This window comes from Canis lupus, chromosome 2 (assembly GCF_003254725.2).
Source record: "Canis lupus dingo isolate Sandy chromosome 2, ASM325472v2, whole genome shotgun sequence".
Taxonomy (NCBI): Eukaryota; Metazoa; Chordata; class Mammalia; order Carnivora; family Canidae; genus Canis; species Canis lupus.
Window position 1 is genome coordinate 39944578 of NC_064244.1, and position 16361 is coordinate 39960938.

At 40.6% G+C, this 16361-nt stretch overlaps 1 protein-coding gene and 1 long non-coding RNA gene across 6 annotated transcripts in view; one reads left to right on the forward strand and one right to left on the reverse strand.

Moving 5' to 3' along the window:
• PPP2R2B (protein phosphatase 2 regulatory subunit Bbeta) overlaps positions 1-16361 on the reverse strand; it is a 440017-nt gene that overhangs the window by 333730 nt on the left and 89926 nt on the right. The gene's annotated exons all lie outside the window — the stretch shown is intronic.
• On the forward strand, positions 652-14477 carry LOC112660216 (uncharacterized). The gene is made up of 3 exons (XR_003136767.3): positions 652-4481; positions 11098-11239; positions 13694-14477. It is a non-coding gene; the product is annotated as an uncharacterized LOC112660216 (long non-coding RNA).

Consider the following 16361-nt stretch of genomic DNA (forward strand, 5'->3'; position numbering starts at 1 on the left):
GTGGAGGCCAGTGTGGGGACTTGACCCATGACCCTGAGATCATGATCTGAGTCAAAATAAAAAATCAGACCCTTAAGCACCTGAGCCACCCAGGCCCCCTAACTTTATTGTCTTAAATTCATATGTCCCTGTGAGAAATCATGAGGCATTAAGAAAATTAAAAAGTCTGAGATTTGCTCATATTCATTTGTTTGGTGCAAAAACATGTATTGAAAGAGAATTATGCTAGGCTCTGGGACATCAATTTGATTAAGATAACAGTCCTGCCTTTAAAGAGCACATGGCTTAGTAGATGAATTTGAAAGGTAAATAAGTAACTACAATTGAGAGAATGTGTAATAAGAAAAGTATGGACACATGCCATGGGAACTAGAGTGATGTGTTCTTTGATGGCTGCACATCAGCATTATCTAAGGAGTTTACTAAAGACAGGGTGTCTCAGGCCCTATCCCTGAAATTTTTGAAATACAAGGTTGGAGGTTATATATTTGCATTTGTAACGGATATCTATGTGTGAATCCTGGACTAGAAGACAGGATGGTCCTCTTGGCCTGGCTGGGTCCAGGAAGGCTGCACAGTGGAAGTTGCATATACTGGATTCTCACAGCTGATGAGGAGTTTGCTAATCTTTGACATAAGCAACACAACCGTGCTTGGAGAATAGCTTTCCTCGGTGCTGCATTCAAAGACAGAATTCAGAGCCTGACAGCTGTTCCATGAATCCCAAAGTGTGTGACAAGTGTATTTTTTTACTTTGAGTCTAGTGGTCTCAACCTGGCTATGTGTAAAGTAAATCACCTAGAAAGCCCTTGAAAAATAAAGATATCTGGGGCCCGCCCCCAGTACAGATTGAATTGGTCAGCAATGATGCCAAACATCAGTACTTTTTAAAAACTCCCAGGTGATAACAAATGTGCAGCTGAAGAATTGTCACTTAGGCAGTCCTCAGTGTCCCTAGGAGGACTCTAAGTATTGGATCTAGCGTTGAGATGAGTGCAGGTCTGGCTTGTGCCTCGCAGATGCCAAAAGAGACCAGACTCCTTGCTTGAAGATATGTGAAGAGGGTGACCAAAATTATGGCATATTTCATAGGTTTGCAATTAACAAATTAATGCTTTTAGTGCAATACAGGTGAATACACAGGTGTGCCACATACCAGGTAAGAAATAGTACATAATGAATATTTCATTCTTGGTGCCCAAATGTTTAGGTGGATGCAACATCAAGAGTGTGACTGCTGCCATTTGTCAATCCTGGTAGCTAGTTCTGTGATAGCATACAATCTCATGGAGAGATAAAGTTGATCATCTACATTTAAGATTCTTCATTGATTGTGAGGCCCAGACAAATGGCCCTCGGAGGTCTCTACTTACTGGTTTGGCAGTTCCTCAAATTTACTTGCAGAGATAAACTCCAGATTTAAATAACACACTATTTCTGGGACTCTAAAATCCCAATTTTCTTAAAGCTCCATGGTGATTTAATACAGCTGGTCCACCCCAGTGTTTCAGAATCACTGAAATTTATTATCTTTAGCACTTTCTAATTCTGAAGTCATACAGATAAAAAATTCTGCCTACCCGAATAAACTGAAAATATTATCATGATCTTCATTATCTTCCCACAGGAGGAAAGGAGTAAACTCCCTCTTCTTTTATTGCCCTTTTGATTTTACTTCTTAGTCTTCTTTTGGGTGGATACATTTTCTATAATAATCATTTATCATAACCAGGTAAACAATACTATAAAGTGCTTGTGATGACTTTCCCCCACCCCCCATCCATTCAGTCATTCCTTAGAGTTGTAACATCATCCTCCACCAGTGCCTATGATCTTAGTGAACATGTCCATCAAGATGCCTGGCCTGTGATCCAAGCTCAGATAATCAGGTTTTCTCTCCTAAGACTTTGGACCTTGAGCTGAGCAATGCAAGGACAGAAAAAAAAAAATATTGGGGCCAATTCATTCTGAATAGATTCCAGATGAGAGAGACATCTAGACACCCTGCACTGCCCCAATTCCTGCCCTTTCTCGGCCATACTTTCTGTTTGCCGAGCTACCTAGATTCTGCCAAAAATGTCCTATTTTGCAAAAGTTAGCCAGAGTTGGTTTCTATTGCTTTCAATTGAACAATTTTATAAGGAACAACGTTACAAGCGGTCTGTGTCACCTGGAATGGTAGGAGATTACAGCCAGGTTGGGAAGAGTGTGAGAGAATGAGATTATGTGACTAACCCTGGCTGTTAGAGGTGTGAGTCACATTCTTTCGAAAATGGCCAACTTGAATTGTTATCCACTTGAGACCCAATGATAGCAAATGAACAGCAACCAGTAGATAATAAGTGAAAGGGATGGGGCACTATAATCACAGTAAATTTGGGGGTATAGCCACAAAGATAAAAAAAAAACCTATCTGAATTTAACACATAAAATGTATTTAAAGAACAACACCATTTAGAAGCCCTTGCTTTACAAACCAAAAGCCAAATGACTGGTACCGAGTTATATGCCTTCCCACTAATCAAACAGATCACTGAGTTATAACCTAGAAAATATAATGAGAAATCCTCATGGATACACATTTGAATAAAATTACTGATTATGCATAAATCTATAACATGGCATCCTTTTTTTTTTTAAGTTTTTATTTATTTGGCAGAGAAAGAGTTGAAGCAGGAGGAGTGGCAGGCAGAGGGAGAGGGAGAAACTGACTCCCTGCTGAGGAGGAAGCCCAGTGTTGGGCTGGGATCATGATCATGATCTGGGCCAAAGGCAGATGATTAACCAACTGAGCCACCCAAACACCCCTATAATATGGCTTCTGATACAGTGCTTACTTCCTTTATTTACCTGACCTATAACTGTTGCATTCAAAATACATACACATACACTTATATATTTATATTTACAATTTATATAATACCTTTGAAATACAATACTCCAAGTCATTTGCAAAAAATGTTACCAAGGCATTGGGAGTATATATAGTTTTATCATCCAGGGAACAATGGGAACAGCCAGCTGTCAACATGGAGCTCAACTGAATTGCCACATATACTCATGCAATAAGCACTTTACTTTGAGCTGAGGAGAACTTCACATCAAAATAGTTGGGGAGAGGCAAAAATAAATTCAGAAGTGTTATTTCAATAGTCAAATACTTGTTATATAAATGACAAAATGAAATTCAGTGATACAAAACTGAATTTGATGAATTGATGAAGGAAATGAACCCCACTACTGAAGGAGTGAATAGAATATAATGGCCACCACTTATGGAGCACTCAACCTGTGTTAAACATTGCACTGAGGGCCATCAATTTTACAATAATCTTATGAGTTAATTACTGTTCCCATTTAACTTTTAAGAATAGACGTAAGAAACACCAGTCACTGAGACAACAGCATCTAATGATAAGTTCCTATGGAAGAATGCATACACCTAAAAACAAACATGGATATTTTAGCAAGACTTTCAAAGCCAGAAAACAAATAGATGTGTTACAAGAGAACTGCAGAAACTTTGTTAAATAGCATCAACTAGTTTGGTCAGCCACTAAGGAAGGACAAAGTTCTCCATTATTTCTAAACTGGGGTATGAGTACTCTACTGATTGCTATCTGAGGTCAACTAGGCTACGTGTGTATGTGTAATTTTCTTTTGCCTATAAATACCACGTTACATAAGCATGTCCTGAAGATGAAAAGATAACATAATTTAGTTTTACCAAAAGAGACTCTTTTTCAACAGAGGGAGCATGGGGTCAATGTCTAGCCCCCATCTGAACTCATCACTCCTACTAGAAGTACTGGTATTAATTCTCCAGTACCCCTGAGTGTATAAGGACCCTTTAATAAAGATATTTCCCTGATAGCAGCGGAATAATCAATGTTGAAATGATGCCTGGGCCAGTTTTTAAGACAGTAGATCAGTTGTACCTCTGGAAAATTTAAACACTGAAAAATGTCCAGATATGCAGGAAAATACATGCACCAAATGCATACCCATGTACATATGTTAAGGGTATGGTGGTGATGGAATTACTAAGCATTTTCTCCACGCACTCAACTCTTGCCCGAGAAAATGTATTTTCTGATCAGTAAAATAAACCAAGTACATTTCCACAGCATGGTGGTTCTCAAACTTCACTATTAGAATAAATATAGCCAGCATTTCTTCTATTACTTCCTATGTACCAAGACCATAATATCTTGTCTCCCAACAGCCCTGCCAAATAGTTATCATTTCCCTCTTTCACTGATGAGGTAACAGACCCAGTCAGGTCACATTGTTTGATTGTTAACACATCTAGTAAGAGGCAAATCACACTTTAAACCCAAGCAATCTTCACCAAGAGCTCACACTCTTACTCATTGAGCTAAAATGTAATACACTAGGGTTAAAGCCTAGGAATGGAAATAATTACAAGCCCCCAGGTGATTCTAATGCATCCAGCTCACTATGGATCCAAAAATTCACTGGTAAGTCTTTAACGGGGATATAAATCACCTAGGGATCTTATTAAATAGCAGATACCTATTCAGTAGGTCTGCATTTGGGCCTGAATGTCTGCATGTCTAATAAGTACCAGGTGACACCAATGCTACTGGTCCTCAGCTCACATTTTGAGCAGCAAGGCACTAGAGTATAGCACTCAGCTATACAATGCTAAATGCATTTTCCTCTAATAAAATTATGAATTATTGTGTTCCCAGATAAATATAAGTACCTTACCTATTAGCATCTTGCAAGATATCTCCAACCCATAGTAATGTTAGATCTATAGAAATAAAGTCATGTGATAAATGCTTGTTGAATGATTCTTGAGAGAAATATTCTTTTTAAAACAACTTGAGATGAACCAGATCAAAGGAGTTTCCTCTCAGAGTGCAAGTGCTCTGATTTACTTCTACCTGGAAGGAGTTATGGATTCTGTCCCTATATCTGGTCACTTGACAGGTTATGATTGACAAGAGTCAAACTTCTCAGGAGTTCTGGGAAAATGGACTCAAAAGAGGTATCCACAAAATCATTAGATCACAGGATAAAGGCAAAGGCATGTGTTCCTCAGGATTTACAAAAAGATATAGCTAACTTGAATTAAACCAATTCCCTAGCATTGAAGTTCCACATATTTGTTATTCAGAATTATTCCTATTTATTATTACAAGGTCCATGCACAATTCTGTTTCCTACACATTCATATCCCACGAACAGAAAAAACTCTGCCTGAATTCTTGACTTGTGCTCTTCGTTCTCCTATCTGATCCACAACTATGTGGAGCTGTCATCACAGAAAACTAATTGCCCTGGTCACTCCCCAAAGAGCTTGCTCATGATTTTATCAACCTGCATTTGACCAAAGATTAGTCTTTTGATCTTGGAAAGAAAAATATGTCCTACTCAGTCAGCCAGCCTTTAAAATAACCCAGGATATTGTCATCATGCTTTTTTTAAAAAAAATTAATAACCACTTCAAACCTGGAGTACCCTCCATTCCTCTTATTAACTCCCCCAGTGCCAAACACATTAGTTGATAGACTTAAGAGTTAACTTATTTAAAAAACAAACAAGCAAACAAACCAATACAGACATGCATGTATATATTCTAGAATTGCTAATACATTTTGAGACTCAAAAATTTCTTATTGGGAAGACATGAATAGCCAAGGCATTCTTCAAGTGGAATTCAATGCCTGATACATCACTGCCTATAGCAAATAAGTGCCTTGCTCTCTAGAGAAGTGAGCTTTAAAATTTAGAGGGCTTAAGCTGTTGCAGGAAAAGTCTTATTGGAAATACAGCTTTTCAGATTCTGTGCCCAGCAAATCTGATTCAGGAAATGAGGAATCAGACACAGGAATCTACATTTTCATAAACCCCTCAGGTGGTCTTGCTCTAGAAGCTCAGAGTTTAGAATAGGAGCCAATCATGTGAACAGATAATTGCAATTCAGCATGACAAATTCAATGACAGGAGAGTGTACCATGCACAGTGCTAGCAGCGAAGAAGGACAGAGCAAGACTTTTATTTAGTCCAGAGCAGAGAAGGTGGCTAGGGATGGCTTCTTCAAAGGATGTGTTTAACTTGAGTCTTGAGAGAGAAGTAGAAGTTCAGTAGATGCTAATGAATGGGAGATATGCAAACACATCTTCTGAGGTAGGATCACTGAAGATTAAGTTAGGTAGCAATGGGAGAAGGGAGAGGTGGCTGGCACATAGCATTATGTATCTTATATGCAATTAAATCTCATGGGCATTATGGTCGTTATAGTCATCACATTATAGTCATAACAATTTTGTATATTTATTGCAATAATTTCATATGGCAAAAAAATTCTTAAAGAAAGGGCATCTGTTTTTAAGCTGTTTCTAACTACCCAAAAGACCAGTGGACTAGTTGTAGGGTTAGAGGAGAGGAGATTCCAGGACCAAATTCCTTCTTTCCCACTTGTCAGTGCACAGATGTACTTATCACTTGATAAAGAAACAGAGAATCCTGGAGGAAAGGCTACAATCACACCCACTGTGTGGACTTCATGTCAAAGGTTATATGCTTGCTCAAAATATAAAGTGATCTTTGGGCTAGGAAAAAGGATCAAATAAATGGAGAAGTGGGTAAAGATCACCAAACATCGTATTTGCTATTTTTCTTCAAATGTTGGTTCCAAGACATTAATCAAATAATCAATAGAATTCCTCAGATAGGACACCAAGTAGCTAGAGCCACAGATCTGCTGAGGGCCTCAGGCTTTCAAACTTCAGGCACATCTGTGAAGAGCGCATCTTTCATTTCCCCTGAGGACCTTTAGGATGCAGTGTCTCTAGCCCTTATCTGTGTCTTTACCAGCCCTCCACTCTGTTGAACTGGGTCTTCATATTCATTCCAATATCTCAATCCTAGGGAGATGTTTTCCGTTTTGAAGGGCATATCACCTAGTTGATCTGCTTACATACATAAGATGTCTTTTCCTTCTAAGGAAAGGTAAGGAAACTATAGAGTCAGTGTTGGCCATCTTCTATAACCAACCTCATTATCTTATTATCATAACTATTAAAAATAACATCTACTCATCACTTTCCATGTGCCCGACAATTGTCTTAAATCTTTATATCCATGATTTTCATGTAATCCTCACAAGAATTCCGTGATCTATCTGTTATTAAACTCCATTTAGGCAAGAGCATGCCATAGTTCAGAGACGTTAGGTAACCTATCCTCAATCACACGGTTAATAAATAACGGAGCCAGAATACAAACTCAGCATCGTCCACCTCCAAAGGCCACAGTGTTAATCAGTACATAATACTGTCTCCATCCCTTCTGCTTCAGATAATGAGCTTTATCATCATAGTACTTAACCTTTTGTGAGCTAAGTTCTTTATAGGTCTTAACTCATTTAAACCTCATGGCAACCTTCTGCACTGAGTTCTATAACCCACAGTTCAGAGATGAGAAAACAAACGCAGAGAGAAATTAAAGTATGTGCTCAAGATCATCCATTTATTGAGTGGGTGGATGTGGGATCCAAATCATTCAAAATAGTTGCTGAGATATTGTTTAAAACTGCCTCCAATTCTATATTATGTTCTTACACAGCAGTCTTAATCCAGCTAGATCCAACATTTTCAAGGTGTTTTAACAAACACCTAGAAAAACACTCTGAGTAATCCAGGGTTATGTTTCAATTCAAAGGGAGAGTGCAGTAGAACCCTAGAAGTTCTAAGTCTACGATCTTTGTCTTCAAATGTAATTGAAACTAAACAGAATTTTGTAGTAAATGCTCAAAACCTGTCTGCCTAGCATGTCTTGTTGGCATTAATTTCTTCATCCAATTGTTCAGTGATTGACACATGTTTACTGAGTGCCTGACATTTCTGGGACTGGGGAATTAAAGTGGATTGAGACATGATCCAGACTTCAAGAAGCCTACAGTCTGGTGGAGGAGACTCAGAAGGAAACCAGTAATTATAGTAGAGTGTCAAGTGCTACAATAGATTAGGAACTCCACGAAGACAGGATTTCTGCCTTCATTTGCTTTATCTCCACCCAGCACTCAGTTCACTGCTTGGCAGAGAGCACGAACATGAATACTTATTAATTTAGGTACGAAAGAGTAGACCAGTGAGGTGGTGCTGAGTGTGAGGTGCTAAGGTTATGAGGGAGGGGCTAAATTAGCCAGGGGTGGGGCAGGGTGGAAAGGAGAGAATTCTGTATCCTTGAAAGTGGTGTTCGTAGTAGGTATTGAGAACTGAAGAATTATCAGGAGTGAGGCAGGCACGGGAAAGGGTTGGAGACACAGGGATTGGAGGAACAGAAAAACAGACTGGGAATGAGTGGTGAGCTGATGGTGAGCGTGTGACAGGCATTCTAGATTTGGCTAGGGGGCACACAGAGAGGTGTGACACCATGAGGAAGAAGCAGGAAGACTAGAGCAGAGAGGGGAGGCAACAATGAGAGATGGACCTTAAGACGTCAATAGGAAGAGTCAGCTCTTTCTTGGGCTAAGGATTTTTCAACCTGACTCTGAAAGCCATGGCAGAGTCATTGATAGGTTTTTTTTTTTTTAAGATTTTATTTATATATTCATGAGACACACACACACACGGGGAGAGAGAGAGAGAGAGAGAGAGAGAGAGAGAGAGAGAGGAAGGCAGAGACATAGGCAGAGGGAGGAGAAGCAGGCTCAATGCAGACAGCCCAATGTAGGACTCGATCCTGGGATCCCGGGATCACGCCCTGAGCTGAAGACAGATGCTCAACCACTGAGCCACCCAAGAGTCCCCACTGATAGGTTTTAAGTAGGGAAATGACCTCATCGATTTTAGTTGACTATGAACTTTCTCTCCTTACCCCCCACAGGGATGGCTTTGTTAGATAACACTACAGAGAGTTGTATCAAGACTTAATGAGCAGTAGTCATCCTACCTCTGGTTCAGGTCTTAATCTACCTCTGAGGTTCTTCCTTAGGTTCCCTTGGTCCTATACAGGACCTTTTCTGCTACAGACAGAGGGCAATCCATCTATCAGACACTCTCTAATTCCACACCTACAAAAGCTACTGGGAGAAAAGACAAGCACATGTTCTTTTAAATTAAAATCACCCACGATCTGAAGAGAGAGGCATAATAAATTAGAATGGAAAGCCACCAGACCTAAATGGAAGTGGACCAGGTAGTACAACAAATCTAAACACATTAGACTCAGAGCTCAGGTCAACATCTTTCAAGCATGGCATCAGCCCTAAATCCACAGGTGACAGGTCTTCACATGTTTGAGGAAGATATGTCATAACTTTCTGAAGCTATAGTAAAATGACAGGTTTTTATTTCCAGCCTGTTGACGCTGTAAGCCCTCTCTCATCACATGTGGTACCTCCCCCATATCTTTTCCCATCTTTTATTCTATTTTCTGCCTTCTTTGCTATTTTCTGATTACGAAAGCAATTTGCACTCAGTGTAATAATTCCATTGGTACAGAAAAAGAATTAAGTAAAAGTCATTCTTCACGCCCCAACCTTCCCAACCGAACTAAACAAGGCATCACATTTTGGAACAACTCTTGCCCCAGCTTCTGGCCTCATATCCACATAATGTTATTTGTTCTTGTTGTATTATTGTTATTGTTGTCTTTTAAAGGAATATTAAAATAAAAATATTAAATTATTAAAGTTGCATAATTTGTCTTTTTGTACTTAACTTAGTGTGAATATGATTTCTAAAGCCTGCAGAATATTCCATTATCTGGATACACCATAATTTTCTCCTCTTCATACCTACTTGGATTATTCATAATAAAAAAAGCTTATGGAGAGAGAAGGCTCTGATAAGCTTCCCTATAGCTCAATCGTCTTATGTTTCCATGCTTATTTACTTAAAATAAAATCCAAGAAATAGAATTGCAGAGCCAAATGGTAAGCACATTTAAAACCTCTGCTTTGTATCACTGAACTGCCCTCCAGAAATGTAGTATCTATCTATTGTCTCACCAAAGAAACGTATCTGTTTTGTTCCATATTTATCAACTTCATATATTAGGTGAAAATTAGCATCTCATTGTTATTTTAATTCTTTCATTACTACTAAATGTGAATACCGTTTCATATGGTTATTAGATATTTATTCTTTTTATGAGTTGTCCTTTGCTCATATTTCTGTTTGGTGGTGCTTTTTACATATTAAGAGCACTAAGAGTATTTAAATATTACGAGTATTTTTATAGACTAAGACTATATATTAAGAGGATGTTGAAAACTCATTTTCTAGACAGAAAATTACAATCTGGTCCAGTCACCTACAGATAGCTTCCAACCTAAATTCTACCTTATATCAGTACTAGATGTTTAAGCCTTAATAATCCAGAGCCAAAAAGACCTTAGTGCCCCATGGAAGAGCTCTTTTCAAGAGAAATGAATCACAAACCAAATGGATTTTCTATGGTGGCCCACTTAGTACAGTAATCTGTGGTCTGTGACCCACTTTTGGTTGGGCAATTTCTGGTCCTTGCCTGTGTGTGTTCCTAGAGATCTGAGTGAATTACGGAGTCACCAGTTAGGGTGATTCAGAGAGAGGTTTGGCAAAAGCTGATTCAGCTAGTCTGGGATTCATCTGCTGAGACAGCCAGCTGTGAGTTTCAGGGAAAAAGGAAAGGGTCAATAACCCCCCCTGCCATCTGTCTTTCCAGGTCTGTATTTACCTGGTCTACTTGTCTGGTATGCGGTATGAGCTCTTCCTTATTCACATGTGTTCCAAACCCTAAAATCACTTAAGATGTGAAGAGCATTATGACTGTCTTCCTTTGGGTCGGTCAAAGGTTTTGCTTAGGCCAACCCTTCCCCATCCTCTTGCCTTCACTTGGTTTCCAGTGCTTCCCTTTTTTTGTTTTTCAGGATGAGGGAGAAGATCTAGCAAAGCGTGTGTGTGTGTTTATGTGTGTGTGTGTGTGTGTGCACACAGTAAACAGATAAGAAGATTTCAGGACAAAAAAGTTTAAAGCTAAGAGTCTTAGAAGCCAATACCAACTGGAGACCCAACCAGAGATACCATTTCAGAATTACAAGCATACCCTTACTGGATTCTGATAATCCTTATTTCACAGATGGTAAGGCATTTGCTGGAAGCCTCAAAATTAAATGATGGCAGAGGTGACATTGGAACTCAGGTTACAAGGACTCCATACCCATTTCTGCGAGGCGATAATGCCTCATGAATCACCACGCCTGCTTCTCCTTGATTTACAGGTGAGTGAACCAAGGTCCAGTGGGCTAAGCAACTGGCCTATGGCGCTCAAAGTTCCTTAGCAGAGTGGTAAGCCCAGGCCCCTGACTGGAAGGCCATAGCTGCTCTCCTTCACTGTGCTGACTCATCTTTGAGACGATGATGCAATTTAATGAGAAAACAGTATTAAATGTGTACAAATTGGATCGAGGCAATTTTGGATCAAGGCAATTAGGCAGGAACACATTTTGTAAAGTGAGCTAAAGCCCATGTTCTTCGGTTAGTTCTCTATTTAGGAGTATTTCCCCTGGCCCCCTATAACACCCCTCTCTGGTGGTCATTACCTGGTGTCAGTTACCTCCAAATCAAAACCAACACAAGCAATCAATGTGGGAGAGTTACCATCCTCACTGAGGTTTTGTGAGGTGACACCTTGGCCTGGGACTGCTTGGGGAATTTCCTGTGAAAACAAACACCTTACAGCACTGCTCTTTGCAGAATTCCTCCTCTTAGCACCGTAGGGAGCGGGCCTGTCAAGGAACTGAGGTTTTCCCTCTCTCCCCTTCTGCTACGTGCTCTCTGCCTCACCTCTCACTGGCTTCTCTTCGTCTACCAGGTTAGTTCTCTACCCACACTCAGAGATCTTATCCTCTTACTATGCAGAGCAGTCGACTGAGCATATTTTGTTACTTGAGCATTTTCTTGGAGTCCTACGTTTCTTCCCAAGTGGTTTCTGCATGACTATTTTGGATAAAGATGCTACTGTCTGTGTTTTTCTCCATCTTTTCCCATAGGTGCTCTTGTTATCCCAATTTTCCCAGAATGTAATTATCCCCATTTTAAGGAGTCTGGAGGTCAATGGGGACAATTTGCCCAGAGTCACTGCTAACACACTGCATAGTGTGAACTCAAACCTGTGTTTATCTGACTCCCCCAGTTCTGGCTTTAATGACACACCCCCCTAATTCATTGTACAGAAATCTCACCATCTTTGCTCATTTCTAAAACATTGTATGAAAAGATTGCCCTCCTCCCAAAGAACAATTAAATTAGCTTGACCTTTTCAGATCTCATAGGGAAGGTTTCACAAGGGTGGCTCTCTACTCTGTTTAATTTCCCTTTCTGAAGCCTGGATTTCCTCTGAGGACACTTGATATTCCCTAGGTAGATGAGCCCTCCAACCACAGCCCTCAAGCTAGCTGGATGCTGGGACTCAGAGATGGTTCTGTTTTATCCGTAGCTGACTGAAGCAGTTCCTAAGTGTGCTCCCAAAATATTTATTCTACAAGATACTCTTCAACATGGGGTTCTACGACCAAATGCTTTGGGAAAGACGCATAACAAAAATTAAGTCATTGTTTTCCCAGTTGTGGTCAACTCAACATTGTTGTGTGAGCCATTAATGAACATAGTAGTAATCAGAATTTGAGGTCAAATAATTTTAGCAAACTACAAATACTCTGGTTCCCTCTTGGAGATTCATAGGAAATAGTAGTACATTAAAGGTTCTGACAACTCCTACTAAAATTTGTTGAAATTTGCTTGACTTGATGCATCTCAGATTTATTTGATCTCAGGGCCTTCTTTGAACTTACAGCAGCAGCCCACAAGGGCCCACTCTGGATGGCCTCTGGTTTGAGTTCTGGTCTCCTGTGCTCTGAAGGGAATTGGTAGAGGATCCTCTTTTGGAAATCTAGGCCCGATCCTGCTATTAGCTGGTTGGGTAACTGTGAACAAGTCACTCTTCTCTGGGCCTCAACTTTCCCAGCTATAAAATGAAGGAGTGTCTGTAACTTCCCTTCTAGTTCAAGGCTACCATCACCTGAACATATGGAATTGGTAGAGCCACAACCCAAAATATCATGATAAACTGTGCATTTATATGTACTCATTAAATCTCATTCCATCACCTAGAGACAAAATAGCAATAATTCTTTTCAAGCTGTAGAAATCTTAAACACATAAATATTAATTTGCCCCCATCTGCTAGTAAAATATTCTCTCGAAATACATTATCATTTACTGTTTTAGAATTTGGAGCTATCTTTGATCAGCCAGTTTCCAGGATAATGGGAAAGACCCTGGAACCTCCAGGGTGTTCCAGGGAACCACTGTGAGTCCTCAGGCAGGAACTTCACTTCTCTGACTTAGATTCATCCATAAATGACTGTTTGTTCTTGATTCTTTTAAGACATCTTGTGAGGACTATCAGTCACAGTTTAAAAAAAAAAAACACAAACACCTCTGTCCTCTGGCTATACACCTGCCACTGCCTAAGCCCTCAGAAGTTTCTGGTCTTTCAGAAATAGGAACTTTCCTTCCTTCAGTTCCCCCCTATTCCTAGAGCTGGGTTAAGCACTCCCTTTGAAAGTATTAACACTAGTATTACATGGAGGAGAATATGAGACCTTACTATGGGAGACAATTTGCTCTGTTTCCATGCACTTATCTTAGTAAAAAGTCTTCTTTAAATACAGAGGAATACAGCGACGGTACTAGCTGGACTTTGACATCAGACAAATCTAGAGTTGAACCTGTCAGCAGTGTCACATACCAGCCGTGCGTCCCCAGGCAAGCTGTTACCCTCCGATGCTCAGATTCTTCATCTATAAAGTGGGAGCAATATGAGTCACTGCCAGGCTGCTGCAACAATGCCACGTCATAATTTTTGTAGAGCTCTCTCTACATTACCTGGGCATGTGTGTGCTCAGTCATGCCCTTTGAAAACATTGTTTATTTCAGACATACAATGAAAGGAGATCTAGAAAGAAATCGCTTTGTCACTGTACAAAGGCCAGGAATCCTGCACAGCCATCAGAAAGGATAACTGTCATTAGTGCTCCTAGCAAATGTTTGTTAGGGGGCCTGCGATAGTCCCGCCGGCCAGAGGCCCTCTTTAATTAAAGCCTTCACTGTTCATTATTGAACACTGCCACCTGGTGGAGAGAGAGGCCTCATGCAGGCATGGAAACAGCAGAGGTTACATCAGGGTACCCCACCCTGGACCAGGAGGATGTTGGGGCCACCTCGACCACAATGCTTTCAGCATCTTGACTTGGAGCTAGGCCCGCGGGGAGATCTCTGGATTCCTGTTTATGTGGACTCCCCTTCATCTTCGCTCATTTGTCACAGTGACACAAAGGTGAAAAAAGAGTCTTCCATCGACCACAGGATCTGAGCCGAAGGGCAGCCATCTCTGACAACATGATCTGAAGACCCCTCCTCCGTTACCCTAACCCAATCACCTTTTTGTTTTCTACATAAAGCATATCATTGTCTAAAAATATATACAGGTATTTTTTTTCTCCTTCTCTCACTCTTTCTCTCCCCAGCTGGAATGGAAGGAAGCTCCCTGAGTGCAAGGTCACATAAGCTATAAGCTGTCTTCCCTTACCTATTCCTCCCAACAAACACAGGCCTGGCACATAGTAGGTGCTCAAAAATGTTTCCTATAGGATAAAAAATAGCAAGAATATAGCTTGAATGTTAATGGATCCTTCCTTATTTACCAGAGAGCTAAACTCTGTATACAGACCATCTCATTTACTCTTTACAATCACTATCCTAGTGGGGGTAATGTCACCACCCATGGAGCATCAGAAATTTCTAGGACCTAGAAGTGATCCTCCCAATTCAGTAATCACAGCACCTCTTTGCCCAACAGTATAATTCCATATGTTTTTTTTTAAAGATTTTATTTATTTATTCATGAGACACACACAGAGAGGCAGAGACACAGGCAGAGGGAGAAGCAGGCTCCCTATGGGGAGCCCGATGTGGCACTTGATCCCAGGACCCCAGGATCACGCCCTGAGCCAGATACTCAACCACTGAGCCATCCAGGTGCCCCATAATGCCAAATTTTATTTAAGCCTTTTTTTTCTCTGGTCTGTATTATAGTTTGACCCATTTTACAGATTCGAAAGGTTACTCTCATGGAAATGAAACAATTTCCCCCAAAGCTATTCAACCCCTATTTAAAACCCAGGTCTTGTCTAATTCTAAAAGTCCTGTCCTTTTCACTGTAACACATGCCTCCTATGGGATAGGAGAATAAAAAGGCCTTCCTTAATTAGGCCTCAGGAAACCCAGCCTGAGTTTTGGTTAAGCCTCTTGAAATAAGCCTTGCTCCCAAGCTGCATCTCAAGCTGGACTTTTTTTTTTTTCAAGCTGGACTTTTCTGTAGCCAGGTTTTTATTGGTCCATAGATGTTTCCTGCATCTTTGCTTTAAAGAAAATAACTAGCTAAGAGTCACTGAGATTTTAGCATATGCCAGGCAAGGTTCAATGATCTCATTAAATTCTTACAACAGCCCTGTAAAATAGGAGATAGATAGACATAGATAGACAGATAGATAGATACTGATATATAAATTGATATATACATATATATTGATATTATTCTCATTTTACAAATGAAGAAACTGAGGCACAGAGAGGTTAAGTATTTTCTCCCGTGGATATCCAGGTTGCGAGCCACAGCCCTGCCTTGAACCCAGGCAGTTTGCCTCCAGGTTACACTCCACAGCACCAGCTGACTCTGTAGAGGGCTCATTCTGGTGCAAACCTTATGCTCTAGAAAACCTCAGGGCATCTTGCTTAGTACAGCACTTCCTGCAGTGTTTCAGCTCAAAAACTGTGCAGAAGTTGGAACAAGACAGGACTGCCAGGGTGCCCTGTGGCTCCCCCCACCCCCCCCTGCTTGCAGACCTGGCCCACAGTAACTCTTCAATTAGTTTCCATCTGTAGGAGCAGCCATTCCCTAGGGGTACACAGGCCAAAAAGAGAGACCAACTCAGCCAAAATCCAAAAATATCTTCACTGCAGTAAGCAAACTGGTAATGGAGAGAAGGGAAATTTCCCCTTCGAGCCTTGGACATTTCTCAAAGCCCGCGCCCACTCAGCTTATGTAAGTGGCATTCACCACTGAGGAATGCAACTGAGGCCCTAAGAATCTAGGCCAATCCTGCCAATTAGGTGTTAATGAAAAGTTATTTAGGGTCTACCCAGAGGCACTCTGGGAAACTTGACCCCTCGCTCACTGAATTGTCTCCCCTGCTTCACAGGACCTACGCAAAGAGGTTCCAGGGAACACCCCAGGGATGGCAAAGTTAATACAGTCAATACCTTCTTGAACATTTCTTC